At 47.0% G+C, this 16,508-nt stretch overlaps 1 pseudogene; it reads left to right on the top strand.

The window, feature by feature from the left end:
- The first annotated feature begins 254 nt into the window (after window positions 1–254).
- On the top strand, window positions 255–1,511 carry LOC102758772 (annotated as a pseudogene).
- The last annotated feature ends 14,997 nt before the right edge of the window (window positions 1,512–16,508 follow it).

The following is a 16,508-nucleotide window of genomic DNA, read 5'->3' as shown; positions in this document are numbered from 1 at the left end:
GCGTGGGGACCCTGGCCATGTGGTAGAAGGGCTCAATACAGGAATACGGTGACTGTCTGTCCAGCCCTCACCTGGCCTCATATCCTGAGATGGAGCAGGTGCTGGAGAGCTGGATGCAGCAGATGAAGAATTGGGACATGTGGATTTGAGACCTTGGTAGTTGTTCAGGTGGAGGTGTGGAGCAGGCAGTGGATACCTGAGTGACCACGTCCTCCTTGGTCTGGGCGCAGCAGTCTGGACTCCTGGAGCATACCATGTTTCCTGAGCGGGCTATCCTCCCGTCAGCCAGCAATGTCACCTTTGCCCGCATGCCCATGATGACTTACACCAACTACTCACAGCCCTTCTGGCTGGGGGAGTGCAGCTTTAGCTGGCAGTATGCCCACATTATACCACCTACCTCATCCAAATGAGGCCTTTCCTGGTGAATCGGGCCCAGCAGCAGTGGGGAAATGTTCTTCCTCACCTTCAATGCAACGAGCATCTCCATGCAGCAGGCCCCACGCCAGTCCCCTGGAGCTCAGTCCTAGAGGCCAGAAGTCTGACATGAAGGTGTCAGCAGGCCTATGCTCCCTCTGGAGGCTCCAGGCGATGGTCCTTCCCACCTCTTCCAGCTCCTGGTGACTGCTGGTGCTCCAAGCTTGTGGCCACATCGTTGCAGTCTCTGCCCTGGCTTCACATTGCCTTCTCTGCATGTCTGCCTTCTTAAAAAGACCCATCCAGAGCCCATCCACATCCTGAATCCCTTTGTCCTCTTGGAGCCAAGTGATTCTTTAGGTCTAAGTGGTCCTTGCCCTCAATGGTCCCTCCCTCCTGTCAGAGGCAGGGCCCCTGGGCTGCTGTGCTCAGCAGTGAAGTCCAAATAAAGAAGCTGTATGAGCTGCAGCCCAGGGAGAGGTGCTGTGTGGAGGGAACCCTCCTCAAGGCCATGGAGCTCTGGCCCTCTAACCTGCAAGAGGTCAGCAAGGAGCACAGTCTGCTCCCCACACCTCCTTGGAGCAAGTACATCCACGCAGATGATGAGCTGGTCTTGGAAGAAGAATTACAGTGTATCAAACTGGAAGTTACCATTGATATGTTCAGCCTGGCCACAGGGATGTTGCTGACCGTGCTGGGCTCCATGAGAGATGATGGCAAGTTCTTGGTGGAAGAACATTGCTTCCCAGGGCTTGCTCATCAGATGCCTGCACCACCACTTGACCTGGACAGGTTTGTGCTGCTGATGTCTGGTCTGGGCCTGGGTGAAGGTAGAGGCGAGAGCCTGTAAGCCACCTCGCCACTGGTGGACATGGTGACGGGGCAGCTGGGGGATGAGGGTGAGCAGGCAGTGCCCCCCACATCTCCCAGGTCATCCTTGCTGGGAACTTCCTCGGCCATAGCACCCAGAGCAGGGTTTTTATCACAAGGCTGAGTATCTGGCCAAGAAAACCCAGGCAGCCAGTGTGGAAGCCATCAAGATGCTGGATGAGGTCCTCCTGCCACTGAGTCCCTTGGTACCCATTGACTATTAAAAAAAAATGATGGGGGGATAATCCAGAGAAGAGTGAGCAGGAAAAGCCAGGGAAGGTCCCTGAAACTGGGAAGAGCCCAGGTTGGCAGGTGTGTAGTTGCAGGGTAAATTGAGTTGATATTAGAGAAATATGTGGGACCCATTCTCAAGAGGCTTGAGTGCTGCATTAAGAAATTTAGACTTGTGAACTGCATCTTTCATTTATCTCTCAAGATCTACTAGTACTCTCTACTTCACTGTGGAAGGTAAATTACTAAAATAATCATCAATTATTCCATCCCTATATTCATGTCCCCTTGCCACCTACCTTTCACTGTTCTCCTGCTCTGATTCTGAGCCCAGCCATTAACTTGCTTCGCCAATGGGATGTTAGCAATGGCATGTAAGTAAAGGCTTGATTGCACATTGGGGTTTGTTCTCTCTTACTGCTCTTGGAATCCTGCCACCATGTGGATGAGGATGCCAAAGGACCCAAGGTCATGTGCAGGAGTGAGGAGTACTGACCAAAGATGCATAGGTGAGCACTTGCAGAGATCAGAATTGCCCAGCTGTACCCAGCCCAAATTGTCAACTTATAGAACTGTGAGCTAAATAAATGGTTATTGTTTTAAGCTCCTAAGTGTTGGGGTCATTTGTTATGCAGCCAAAGCCAACTGCTACAGGAACAAGCCCATATTGGAGGGATCCAGTTTTGGAGGTCCTGGGATATAGGAGAGCATATTTTGCATATGGAAGGAATATGAATAATTGTGGCTGGAGCACAGACTACAGTAGGTTGCAAAAATACAGCCACACATTCTTCCTGTCCCCTTAGGGGTGGAATATATTTTTCCTTCCCTTGAATCAGGATGGCCATGTGACTTGTTTTGACCAAAGGTGCAGAAGCAAATGCAATGTAAGCAGAAGGCTGAGAAGCACTTGCACTTTGGAGTTTGCCCACCTACTGCTCTTGGGCCCTTTTTCTGCTTTGTACACAAGGCTAGCAAACTGTAAGGAAAGAGATCCAGGTCAAGAGAGGTCTGTGTCTTTCTAACTGACTCAGACAAGGCCATTTTAAACATAGTCCTGGCCAACCCAATTGACATCAGACACATGAGTAAGTCTCACTGAGGCAGCCAAGCAAGGTATATTTCAGACCAGAACTATCCAACTGAGTCCAGCTTAATGCTAATCTATAAAATCAAGGGCTAAATTTATATTTATTGTTGTCTTAAGGTACTAATTTTCAGAGTGGTTTGTAAAAATCCCCTCCTATGCTGGGCCAGGAGGCTGGATCAGTGAGTTCCCAGGCTCCTTGCCTTCCAGCAACAAGAGGAGATTGAGATGAGGCATGTATCCCCGGTTCTCAGCCTGTGGGCTATATGATTTGGCTGTGACCAATGACCCTCCCCTATGTCCACGGTTCTGGCAATTGCTCCCTCCCATGCCCAACTGCTCTTGATGGGCTCCTGGGGTTCTTCAACCTTCCTTATCACTGCCCACACCTTTGTCTCTGCCCCATTACCCCATATGAGTGGCCACCGGTTTCCTGAAAGAACTCTCTCTGGGACAACTTGTTCTCTGGACAGGTATGATCTACTGACTTTTTCAGTAAACAGACATCCAGTTTCGGAAGAGTGGGACAAACCTCCTGCTTTAAGGGATTCTGCTCTGAACCTCCCACAAAAGCTGCTTTTGACTTGGATGTTTGGAAAGTTGTGCTGGCCAAGGACACTGCCAAGGAGCAGCCTTCCCAGGCTGGCTCTGGAGCCATTTGGAGCGTTGTTTTCTGCAGGGAATAGTCACTGTCCTTTTTCCTGCCAACTCCCCGAGTCAACGAATGAAAAATGAGCCCTTCCAGTGCCCCCTGGCACTGTTCCTCCTCTCGAGAGAATTTCTCTCTTAAGCACTTTTAATCAAGCATTAGGCCACTCATTAGCACATCAGAAAGTCGGTTTGCCAACGACCTTTGTTAGTGAGAACATGGCCCTGCCCCATATTTTCCTAACTATCACCCATGCTGCCAGGATCTCCCATGGACATAACTCCCACCAATCTGAGGGTCAGTGCAAGGCCCGTACCATTGATAATAGTAACAATTGACAGTGATGATGAGGATGATGTAAAAGGCAAGGCAAACTGAGGACCACATGGTACTGTCCTGGTCTTCAATGGAGAAGCATTTAGACTTCTGTCGAGTTCATATAGGAAGTTTTGTAACATACTAGTAAGTCTGAGGGTGATGGCACTGGGGTTAGTAGGAGTAATATGTATTCTCATCCAGAAGGGTGGCGCTTACACGGGTATTTATCCTTTCACTGGTGAGAAATGTTTGAGTTTTTTTTAAGCCCTTACCACCATTTTCTCCACTGGCCCTGGTACAGGACCAGAGCTGTTCCCTCCGCCTGGGAGAGCTGCCCTGCCTGTCTAGATGGAGCAGTAGTAATTGGAGACAGGGGGTGTCAAATTTGCAAGATAGACAGTGAGGACTTTGGGAGACTGGGGCTCAATTATTTCTAAAGAGACGGGTGACAGAATCTAGCTAGGGAAAAGGGGATTTGGTGATATTTGAGGGGATATTGAGGGATTAGTGTCTGCATTTACCTTTTGGGCAGTATAATCCTTTATTGTATGGAACTGTCTTGTGCATCATCGGATGATTAGCCTCCCTGGCCCCAGCCCACGAAATGCCAGTAGCACCTCTCAGTCATTGTGACCATCAAAAATGGCCCCTTTCCATTCCAACCATTCCTGAGTGAAGGTGGAGGGGCAATATGGCATCGGGCTGAGAAACCTTGCAAAGGACAGGGCTGCAGGAAGGGATAGAGAAGGCAGAGAGTTAGGGAAGAAGGGAGATCCTGTGGGCAACTTCCCAAAGCCTGGTGTATTCACATGGGACAACCTTCCCCAGGAACTCTCACTCTCCTTTGACTCTGTGTGCACATGCGTGGTAACAATGACCCTGAAGTAAAGAAACAATTAAGCCTTCTCTGAAGACCAGAGTAGGTGAGGCATTGAGGCAGGTGAGGCAGGATTTGGAACAGGTAGGGGATGCCTGCAGTCTTCCCTGGTCAGTGATGGCCAGCAACAGCCATGGCCACAGGTTCCTGAACAGTGGGGACCATCTCTCTGAAGGCGAAGGCCTGCTAGAGTGAAGGTAAGGCCCATCTCCTCAACTTTCTCAACCATGTGTGGGGTAGAGAAAGGTACCTGGCCACTGGGTTATAAGTTGAGACTTATTTCTTCTGGTCTCTGCCAAGAATGAGCTTCCCCCAGGTCTTGCATGAGCAGCTTCTTCTCTTAATTCTTGTCTTTGCTAAACTAGCTCTCTCCTCCCTACCTCAGTATTATCTATCTCTTAAACTAGCTCATTTTCTTCAAAGCACTTGTCAGCACCTTATGTTGCACTACTTATTCATTTGCCTACACGAGCTTTCATGAATGGAGGCACATTAGAGCAGTAACGTGGTCTGAATCGTTCACTGCTGTCTCCCCAGTGCCTGGCACATAACAGCTGCTCAATATTTGTTTGTTGAGTAGACTAATGGCACATTTAGGTGCTGTGCTAAGTAATTTGCATATATTGTTTCATGTAAAGTTCAAAGATTCTTTACGGTAAACACTATATCATCCCCATGTTTTGCAAGAACTAAGACTTGGTGAAGTTAAATACCTGCTTGGAGAAAAATGGTGATAAGGTTTTTCAAGCTAGGCTATGTTGGGGCTCATTCTCTCCTGGGGTACCTAAAATCAAACTCTCTCCAGTGAGAGGGAGAATGTCCTTCCAAGCCCCACCCTTCTAGATGAGAAACACATATGACCTCAACTACAAGGTCATATGTCTATTTATTAAATGGTGCAGTAAGGATGTGATTGACTTCAGTGTCTGCAGTCTTGTAAAAAAAGCAAACACAGATACAAATCACCATCCTGGAGGGAAGCAAGTACTAAATGCTCAAGAGCGGCGTGGCTGCGTGCAGCACTATGGGATTTAGGAGGGAGGACAATCATTTCTAGTTGCAAGTGGGAATGGGCCCAAGGAGAAGGCTGCGGTGGCCGAGCCTGAAGGATGGGCAGTATGTAGGTGTGTGAACACGGAGCAGGGGGAGGGGATGTGAGCCAGACCCGGAGGCACGTCCAGTCTCCTGTGATTTTTGTGGTTGTGGAGTGAAGGACCCAGGCAAGGGGTGGAGGGAAATGAATGGCCTTGGACAGGAAGCTGGGAGCCAGTTTGGGAGGGAGGTGAACACCAGAATGAGGTTTCAGACTTTGTCTTAGGCAATAGGAGGTCCTTGAGCGACAAGGATGATAGGTAAGACGGCAGGAGTCACACCGACCTCCTCTGATGTAGATCATGGAAACCCCATTAGGAAATTTCCAATGAGAGGCCTGGAGAGAAAGCAGCGCTGCCAGGACTTGCTGGAGGGAGTCCCAGAAAGGAAGGGGCGCCTAGGGAAGTCAGAGGATGTTTCTTGGACATCTGCGCCCCTGTTCCAAATCACTTCCCTGGGAGCAGTTGGCAGCTCCAGGCAGGATCCAGAGAGCTTCCTGGGCTGATTTGTTCAAAAAAATGATTTGGGATTCAGTCTGGCCCCAACCACACTTCCAGCCTCAGCTGCACAGTGCACTCCCCACAGCGCACCACAGCTCACCCGCCTCTGCCTCCCACCCTGTCCACTCCACACTCCCTCCCTCGCTGCCTCCCTCTCCCCCCCTGCCACCCCTCTGAGCTCAGAGCTAGCGGCACAGACCCATGTTAGACCCCTGTAAGAGCCTGGCACCGGTTCACCGCTGGCTCCCCATTGGTCCTGGAGCTCATCATACCCCCGTGATAATGTGGCCTGTGCCCAGCTCAGCATCTGGTGCCAAGGGGGTTATTTGAATGCATTAAAGTCTTCTCTCCGGGGTGCCCTTTCAAGTTGCTTTTCTCTCTGTAACCAGGGACAGTGACTGGAATGGTTGGAATGTGCCTTTGGTTTTCCCTTTCATGTTTTATTCCATCTCAGCATTAGTCAGACTCCCTTCTCATTTCTGGTCCTAGAGGTCCTCACATTTCAATTCCCCCCAGAGTGTGTCACTTCCAGGGGGGCTGAGCTGCCTCCCATATCTTTCCTCTCCATCCTGACCTGATCTCCTCTCGCTTCCTCACTGCAACATTGCAGGATCGTCAGGCACCATGAGCCAAACCTCTGATCACTCTCCCCATAACCACTTAGCCAAATGTGAGAGAAACAGCAGCTCTATTTTCTCTGGAAAAAAAAAAATGAAGAAATATTTTCACCACAAAGCAACTTCCTGGTCAAGGAAACTGAAATCTCACACGATGTCACATTGTCATCCAGGTTTCCTTGCCCTTCTGCCTCCCTGGCCTCTCACTAAGATGAGGGCTTTGAATCATTCAACTCATTTGTGAAAAGAGGAGGGAGTCGGGTGGAAGGGGTCTTTACTGAGTGACCTTTTCAAATGATGAGACCATTTTTGTTTGGTTTTGCTTTAATGCATCTATAAACTGTTGAGTTTAAAACCCCATCACTCAGTCACAATGCTTATTTTCAAAATGCCATGGCAGTTTCTCCACTGGTTACAAATGAGCTGGCGGCATTGTTAGCTAAAGCTGATGGCCTCAGGAATCCCCTTTAGGTCCTAACTGGGGGCACCGTCCTGGGCTGAGGAAACCTACTCAACTCAGATGTGTCCTTGTCCCAGAGCCCTAGCTCCGGAACTCCACTTGGTCACAAGCTGACTGGGGTCCCCCAAAGAGTGATAATTAGGGTCACTTGTCTCCGGATCTTAGCCAGTGCCCTGTTTGGAAGCCTCAGAGACATGGGCAAGACTCACCTGGACACATTCACCTTTGAGGGTTGCTCAAAGGGACCCACTCACTCTCCATAGAGGTTCTCCTTATACCCACCAACACTGGAAACTCCTTCCCTACAGAGCAGAGACCAGACAAGGCGTTCTGTCTTTGAAGGCCATTTTTCCAACCCGCCTTTCCAGCCTCCACATCCTGGGACTCACCTCATGGATGTGCTCCAGCCGCACAGGACAAGCAGAATGTCCCAGTGTTCACAGGCCTTTCCACCTCCAGGCCTTTGCTTCTGCTGTTTTCTCTGCCAATGACACTATGCTAGTTATCTATTAACATAACAATATTACCACACACTTAGAGGCTTAACACAATATACACTTATTATGTCATCATGTCTGTGGTCTCACCTCAAGGTTCAGCCGGAGAGGGATCATCTGCTTCCCAGCTTACACGGTTGTTGGCAGGATTCGGGCCCTTGCACGTGGTCAGACCAAGGACCTGCTTCTTGTTGACTGTCAGCCAAAAGCTGCCCTCACTCCTAGCCGGTTGTTGCCAGAGCCTGCCCTTGGTTCCCCGCCACATGTCTTCCCCAACCTGACTGCTGTTTTTTTAAAACCAGCAAGGGAGAGGGTCTTCTATTAAGACGGGTGTTAGAATCTTACGTCAGGTAATCATGCATAGACATCGGTTATCTGCATATTTCATTGGTTAGAAGTAAGTCACAAGTCCTGCCCACACTCAAGGGGAGGGGATGACACAGGACATGAACACCAGGAGGAGGGGTTCATGGGCCACTTTAGCATCTGTCTGCCAATCATGCCCTGCTCTCAATCTCCCTATCTACTCTATGAGCCTGAGCCTAAACAAGATTTCATGAAAGCTGCCTTTATCTGTCTCAGTCAGAATTCTCTATCTTTTCTGAGCTCCCACAGGGCTTTGCTTAAAGTATTATTTGGCATTTCAGTCACTCATTCAGCAATTTAACAAATAGATTTTAATTATTTAGTATATGCCCAGTGCTAGCGGTGGTGTAGCATAATGGTTAAGGCTGCAAGTTCTGGAATCAGAGGCTCTCAGTCCAAATCCTGTGTCTGCTACTTCATGCTGGGCCTCAGTTTACTCGCCTGTAAATAACATCTCTAGCCCTAACGAGTTTGACTCAGTGGATAGAGCAATGGCCTGCAGACTGAAGGGTCCCAGGTTTGATTCTGGTCAAGGGCATGTACCTTGATTGCAGGCACATCCCCAGTGGGGGGTGTGCAGGAGGCAGCTGATCGATATTTCTCTCTCATCAATGTTTCTAACTCTCTATGCCTCTCCCCACCTCTCTGTAAAAAACCAATAAAATATATTTTTTAAAAAATAAAAAAATAACATCCCCAGGTGCCTAGAGTTGTGGGTAAAGTTTAAATGAAATCACACATGTAAGAAACTTAACATAGAGCTGGACTCATGATAAGAAATCAATAACAATTAAATTTAATGTTAAGTCCATGTTGGAGCCCACACAGCCTGCCTTTTTTCATGAGGGTTTGTGTGTGTGCCTTACCTCCAGCAAGCTGCCTTCGCCTTCCCTGAGGGCAGATCACAGACTCAGCCCCTCTGTTACCTGGACTGCACTTAATTCAGGATCTGGAACATGCAAGGCTTCAGTGGCTGAGTGAGGGATGGGTGGTCTTCAACCAGCGCCCATCGTCAGCATATCATGGGCAACACTACCAGTCCATCTGGTCTGCCTGCAGCTCTGGGCTTCCAACTTCCACATTTGCCCTGTGCAGTGTGTTCAAATGCAAAATTATGTAATTACAAGAGGCTGGGCTTTCTGCCTTCCTCCTCCCCTGCTTGCTGTGTGGCAAACACAGGTTACCAGCGTGTCCTGGGGATGCATTTCTCAGCATTAGAACATGGGGAGCGGGTGGGCAGAAGTTGAAGGGCAGTGGCTGGGTGGGGAGAAAATCGAAGTCTCTGAAAACACACGGGAGACATTGGCTTTTTATCTTTTGTGTGTCTACAATCTAGGCCCTCCTTTCTTCTTTTGCAAGAATCCCCCCTATGTGGGTCTCACTGGGAGAAGGGCTGTCTCACACAGAGAAACTCAAAGGCCCAGCCATCCCTTTCCATGTCCTGGATTTCAGGGCCTGAACACTAGGGTAGAAGCTGGCTTTCATCTGCCGGCTTGGAGTAGTTCAGGACAACCGTGGTATCTTGATTATTTGGGGAGTCTTAGAGAAGAAAGACCAGCCCATCAAGCACATTTCCGCCCCATGTCAGCCTCTGAGATGTCAGCCTGTCTTGGGTTCGCGAAGGATCTGGTTCAGAGCAGAATCCCTGAGGGTGTGTCCTATGCATTTACTCAACTCATGCTTTGCTTCCCAATCTCCTCTTTCTATTTGTTTTCCTCTCTTTTTTTTGTTTTGAATGTTCTTTCTTAAGCTAAACTGAGGCTTGTTCATCTGTGTCTCTTATCCATTGGTTCAAATTCTACCTTCCAGGCCCCTAGAAACCAGTACAATTGCCTCAACCCCACAGTAGACCTTTGCCATGGGGCTGGTCCCAGACTTTCCATTTCTCCTAGCTGAATGTCCAACTTCTTCTGGTTCCCACAGGACTTGGCTTCATTGTCATGGTCATTAATCTTGGGACATGCCCCAATATGTTAATATATTTTTAAATATTTTTATTGAGTTTTAGAGAGAGAGGAAGGGGGAGGGAGATAGAGAAACATCAATGTGAGAGAGAAACATCGAGCGGCTGCCTCCTGCACACCTCATATTAGGGATCAAACCCACAACCTGAGCATGTGCCCTGAACAGGAATCAAACCTGCAACCTTTCAGTGCATGAGACAATGCCCAACCAACAGAGCCACACCAGCCAGAGCTATGTTAACATTTCTTAAAGTTGGTTGCCCAGAACTGAGCATAACACTCCAGGGTGGTCTTTGCAATGAGAATGGAAACTATCTAGACCCACACAGCTTACAGTCTACATTATTTATTCTTTCTTCATCAACATAACTTTACCATTCTAGAAAATTCTTTCCAAACAAGATAAAAGTTGCAAATGATTTTATTGTTTATTCCAAATGCTTCCTGGTATATCCACTCTTCAATAGAAAGCACCAAATGACAGTATACACACCAATATTCTTTAACCCTTTGTCTCAAAATTCTTACCTTGCTGTGCCCACCAATCCTAAAGCATTGTCATGAGCCTTACCCAGTCCTAATCAAGCACTGCCTCACCTCACCCCTCTTGTTGAAAGACTCATTTTAAACCAGACTTCAAAGCCCAGTAAGTATCTTGACTTTGTCAGACTCCCTCCTGGATATGTCTAAGACTCAATTGAAATAGCATTTTCCCATACTGCGGTAAGAAAAACCTTAGTTTTTTCTTATCAGCAGGTTGCTTTAGTGGTGTGGTATCTTAGGGAGCCAGCATTCAGCACCAGCCAACAGTAGAAAAAGAAGGATCCTCATCTCCCTGTCTTATTCTAGCTTATGGGGGAGGCATCACCTTCCAGCCCTCTGACCTCCCAAGTCCCCTCACCCATGGACTTTGAGGAAGCCCCTCCACTCAGGATTTTCAAAGGGCTCCAGAGGCGATCTCTTTCCACACTCTCTCATCTTCTTGCAACTTGGGTTTTTCTCCCTGGAGACTGAGAAAGAAGAAGCCATTAAATTGCCTGACCTGCTCAACCAGTCACCCATTTCCCACCTCCCTACCTTTATTTCATTCAATCACTTTGTCTGTCTCCCAGTATACAGACAAAGGAACAAAGAAATAGCGTTGTCAGGGAGACAGTGCTCTTTAGTCTCAGCGGCCTCCTTTGCCCTGTTCATATTCTCTCATCATTTTCTCACTCAATTTTGAGCTTTAATAAGCCCACCTCCAGAATGGTCACTCTCGTTTTCTTTTAGCATGCTCCTAACTGCCCTTTCTTTTTTCTTGGGGAAATTTCAGGCTACATGTTCTGTAGCAGCCCATGAACCCATTGGATTCGCTGTGGAATAATTGGTTTTATAAATGTATATGTCTGGGGATGTATTCCAAGGGCCTCCTGTCAGGTATGCGACCTTGAGTTGAGTGACCTTGGATAAGCCTCTCCCTTTTGCTCATCTAGTTTCCACCTCTTTCGAGGAAGGGGCTGGACTGGATGATTTCCTGCAATTTTCTGATTCAATGCCTAAAGCAAAAGCATTTGGAGGACATTTTTTCTGTTTCTAATTATAAACACAAAACATACTTGTAAAACGTAGAATAAGACAAAAATATGCAAAACCTAAAATGCAGGTGTTTCTTTCATCAATGGCCCTGGAGAGAGTATTCTGGGGCAGTATTTGCCAAGCACACTCAATGCATGCCTTTTGATGATATTGACCCCAGTGACCCCTGATTCAATGGGATAACTAAAGGCTATTCTAAGAAGGAACTGTGTGTGTTCTTACAGTTTCTCTTTTCCCTCAAGGAAAATTGCAGAATCTTTTGTGTTGCTTAAGAGTCATAGAGCTCTGCCGCCCGTGACCTCACCTATGGGTTTGTCAGGAAATAAAACACAGACTCCTGGCCATAGCCCAAGACTCAGATCTACAGAAGAGTTGCAGACCAGGGGCTGACAATTCCACAGCGTCATGGCCGATATTCAGGTCCAGAGACTAGCGTCCAGGAAAATAATATTGACCCAGTACTATAGTCTTCCACAAACATGAAATTGCCTTCTTCAGTGTGTCTAAAGTTTGAATGAACTAGAGTTGGACCTAGAGCAGACAATACAAATTGCTGGAGAACAACCTAGAAATGCATTTTTGTTATCCGAAGCCCACTAGGGAGAGAAGTTTCAAGAGTATGAACTACCGACATTCTTGGCCACATTCTTAAAGACTGAGCTTACACCCCACACCTGCCTCAAGGAGGGTCAGATTTTAGGGAGGAGGAGTAAATAGAGCTCAGTGTAACCCCAGGAGGGAGTTATGGACAAATCCATGCAGATGTGGGTGTGAGGTGTGACTCAGTGGTGGGGAAGCAGCAAGTGCTGGGAAAGAAGTTCAAGGGAGGGAGACACCCTGGGGTGTTCATAAGACAGAGATGGAACTGTGAGGGTTAATTCATTCTCAATGTTTTCTTCTCAACAATGACTTGAGATAACCAAAGTTAGGAATTAAAATTTGGAAGGGAAGACTTAGGGGCTCTTCCTTAAAGGGAAAGTAGGGTAAAGTCAACGGGAGGCCAGGGTTGCAGGAGAGATAGGGAGTGAGACAGTACAAAGAATTTAACAACCCCATGGAAAAATACATTCTTTCAGTGACCTTACCTGGCAATGGGTGTTGTTTGTGCTCAGTTTTCTCACCTGTCAAATGGAGACAGTCATCTCCCAGGACTGTGTTGAGAAATAAACCAAAGGAGGTATGGTATAGCCCCAAGCACTGCCCTGAAGTGCAGCAGGTACTTGATAAATGATAGCTTCCATCCTTCACCCTTGGCCTCAACCAGCCCTGTGGAATGGAAGATATTATAGACTGCCCCTATTATATTTACCAGGAGGATCAAGTGAGGCAAAGATGTTGAAGTTCTTGATGACCTGCACAGTATTATGCAAACAGAGGTATAATTACCATCAAGATGATGGTGATTCATGATAATCATTATAATGAAATGTGACCTGGAGGTCAGTAGGCTTGTAAACAGCAGGGATAGCTTAGAGTCCCTGTAGCAACTATTGTCTCTATGCAACAGCTGTGGGTGGGAATGGCGTGGCTGGTGGAAAGAGCTCGGTATGTGGTCAGAGGACTTGGAATGAAATCTTGACTCTGCCGATACTAGCTATGTGACCACATGAAACTCTGGGTCTTATCTCCTCATATGAACAATATGGGTAATGCCCTCTAGCTCACAGGATTGTCACTAGCAAGTGAGCTAACAGGTAGAGCTCCTGTCAGCTACAGGTAAAGGAGTAACCTGACCTCACAGTGCCTTAGGCTCCTCATCTGTGAAATGTGGATGTTAATAATACCTAATTTCTAAGGTGTTAATTAAATCATATAATGTGAGGAAAGACCACAGACCAATGTCTGACCTAATCAATGTTAATTATTACCAAATAGGCCTCCTCTGACTCTTACCTGTGGCACTTACCTGTAGGAATGAGGCCCCTTTAGTACAGGAGGGCTCTGGTTTCCAGAGAGAGTTTTGTGCCATCTCACAGTTCTTGTAGGGGGAAGCCTGGAAGTCATTTGGGAGATATGGCTGGATTCAGACTCTTTTAGTAACCTTAGCAGAGCTTATGATGATTTTAACCTCTGGCCTAAGGCCTATCCTCCTTCTGTAGGCAGTAGGAATAGATAGGTTCTATACTAATCAAGGTTCTCCAGAGAAACAAAATCAACAGAAGAGATGATAGATAGATAGATAGATAGATAGATAGATAGATAGATAGATAATAGATAGATAGATAGATTTTAAGAAACTGGCTTATGTAATCATGGAGGCTTGATTAATACAAAATCTGCAGGGTAGGCTTGAGACCCAGGAAAGAATTGTAAGTTAAGTCCAAAAGCAGTGTGCTGGTAGAATTTGTTTCTTGACAGGAAGGATCAGTCTTTGGTCTATTTGATCCTTCAGCTGATTAGATGAGGCCCAATTACGTTACAAAGGGCAATCTGCTTTACTCAAAGACCATCTATTAAAATGTTAATCTCACCTAAAAACATTCTCATTGAAACATCCAGAGTAACATTTGACCAAATATCTGGGCACCATGGCCCAGCCAAGTTGACAAACACATAAAATTAGCCATCACAGCCCCATGTTTCCTCTTTTTTTTCTATGTTCTGAATTCAAACTAAGGTTTTGGAGGAAAACAGAGACACCCTTTAGTTTCCAAGGGTCTAGAACAGATCCTAGGGCCCTATAAGCTCACTTACTTTCTTGAAATGACTTAGTACCAGCCTACAGATCAATGACTCCGACTAGAGATAAAATAGCAGGCCCAGAGAGGGAGTAACGTGCCCCAGGTCAAACGGCAAAGCCAACCCACAGCCCAGGGCTCCCAACAAGCGCCATGTTCTTAGAATGCATCTGACTCCAGTCTTCTATCCCCCAAATGCTGAGGAGAGGAACTCTTTGATGTATACCAGCGATGGCGCACCTTTTGAGCTCTGCGTGTCAGCATTTTGAAAAACCCTAACTTAACTCTGGTGCTGTGTCACATATAGAAATTTTTTGATATTTGCAACCATAGTAAAACAAAGACTTATATTTTTGATATTTATTTTATATATTTAAATGCCATTTAACAAAGAAAAATCACCCCCAAAAATGAGTTCGCGTGTCACCTCTGACACGCATGTCATAGGTTCGCCATCACTGATGTATACAGGGGCCTCTGGCTGCTCACAGCCCTGCTCTGAAAGATCAGCTGTTTCTAAACAGAATCCTTCCAGCCTTTTATTTCCAGCACATTCTCATTCTCCCCCCACTCACCACTCCCAAACGTATTGCCTTCTGCTTAGCCAGACTGGACTGAACAGATCAATGACACTAATTTGCACTGAGGAAAAGTTAGTGATTTCCTCCCTTCAGATGTAATGAGGCTGCCTCAGGCTTGTGGTCAAATTAGGATCCCAGCATTTTTATCTCCTTTGTAGAAGGTTTCTCAGAAGAATCACAGAATCCAGGGGCTTCTAGAAGAGTTTATTTTATCCAATTCCTTCATTTTACAGATGAAGGCACAAAGGACACCGAGTAGGGAAATAATGTTCCCTAGATACCAGGAGACTCAAGTAATCAGTTGAGGAGGATCCTGGAGATTCGCTGAGGCAGAGGAGAGGCGGTGAGGGAGACTTTGTGATAAGTCACTCTCAGAGTCCTGGCTACATGTGATGAAGACCTAGACTGGGCAGTACAGGATAAGCCAGAAGGATGAGGACAAAACATTGTATCCAAACACAATTCTGAGAGAGAACTTAGAGAGGACTTAGTGAAATGAGTTGGGGAAGAATGGAGTTCAGGGTCCTGTCTTGGTTGCTGGGTGGATGGAGATTAACCAGGATTAGGAATGGGTAGGAGGCAGGAATTTTAGAAGAGTGACCAATGAGATTTGTACAGGTCAGGAGGTATTTGTGGGATGTCCAGAGGAGAATGCTTGGTAAGCAGTGGGATGTGTGGGTCTGAAGCTCAGGATTAACTGTGAGATGTGGGATTCCACCACCATGTTCTGAAAGCTGAACCCATGAAAGGGAGTATCTGCCGGGGGAGCGCATGGCCAGTGGGACTTCCAGGCCTGTGCTTGTTTCATGAAGCCACATTCCCCAAAGGAGGATGACGGAGGGTCACAGACACTTCCCCAAAGAGGGTTTGTGTTCCACATTTTTAGTTATCCCCTCCTTTGACCAGCATGCTGTATGTTTGTAGATATGACACTGTCCCTCCTTGCCCAAAGAGGCAAATGCCCCTGGGTTCTCAGGAGCAGTGCCTCTTTGTTGCTTTCTGGGCTGGGTGAAGAGTGTCCTTGGAGTTCATGGGGGAGCTTGGACAAGGAGGGTACAGGTGTGAGTGGCACTTCAGTCTCCCCACCATCCAAGGTGTTGAGTTCTCTGAACCCTCTCCACCCCAAGCAGAACCCGAGCTACACAGGAGGGACAAAGCCAGCCACTGAGAAGCTAAGTGGCTTTCTCTGATGCCCTGAGTGCAGCATTAAGAACCAGTGTCAGTAATTTGTCACCTTGAGTTCTCTCCAGCTACTTGGTAATTCATATTAAGTCCCAAATGAGTATGTGTACTGCTTCCTGGAAGGTTTCAAAAAATAGAGGTCAAGAGAAAATGAAGTATTTCTGGGATTTCTTTGATCAGTTGGCTTATAAAATTATTTTAAAATAACTCACTCTAGAGTTAACAGAAATTCCATTCAGAAGGACTCTGGCATAACAGCATGAGTTGACAACTCTTCTTCCAAATTATATATTACTTATGCAGTTGCCAACATCAAAATTAGCAGGTGACATGCTAAATTAAACTTCCTGGCGCGCGCGCGCGCGCACACACACACACACACACACAAACACACACAGCTCAGAAACAACAGAATGATGGCAGTCTAGTTTCAGGTGGCCCCTCCAAGAAGGAGGATGAGGTATTGGTGGGGAGGATCTCTCCCTGCTCTAAATGGAGCAGGAGCTTTGGTACACACCAGTGTGCCAGGCACTGTGCCAGGAGC

Source organism: Myotis davidii, unplaced genomic scaffold (assembly GCF_000327345.1).
Source record: "Myotis davidii unplaced genomic scaffold, ASM32734v1 scaffold571, whole genome shotgun sequence".
Taxonomy (NCBI): Eukaryota; Metazoa; Chordata; class Mammalia; order Chiroptera; family Vespertilionidae; genus Myotis; species Myotis davidii.
The sequence above is the reverse complement of the archived record's forward strand: the minus strand, read 5'-3'. Positions and strand labels throughout refer to the sequence as shown.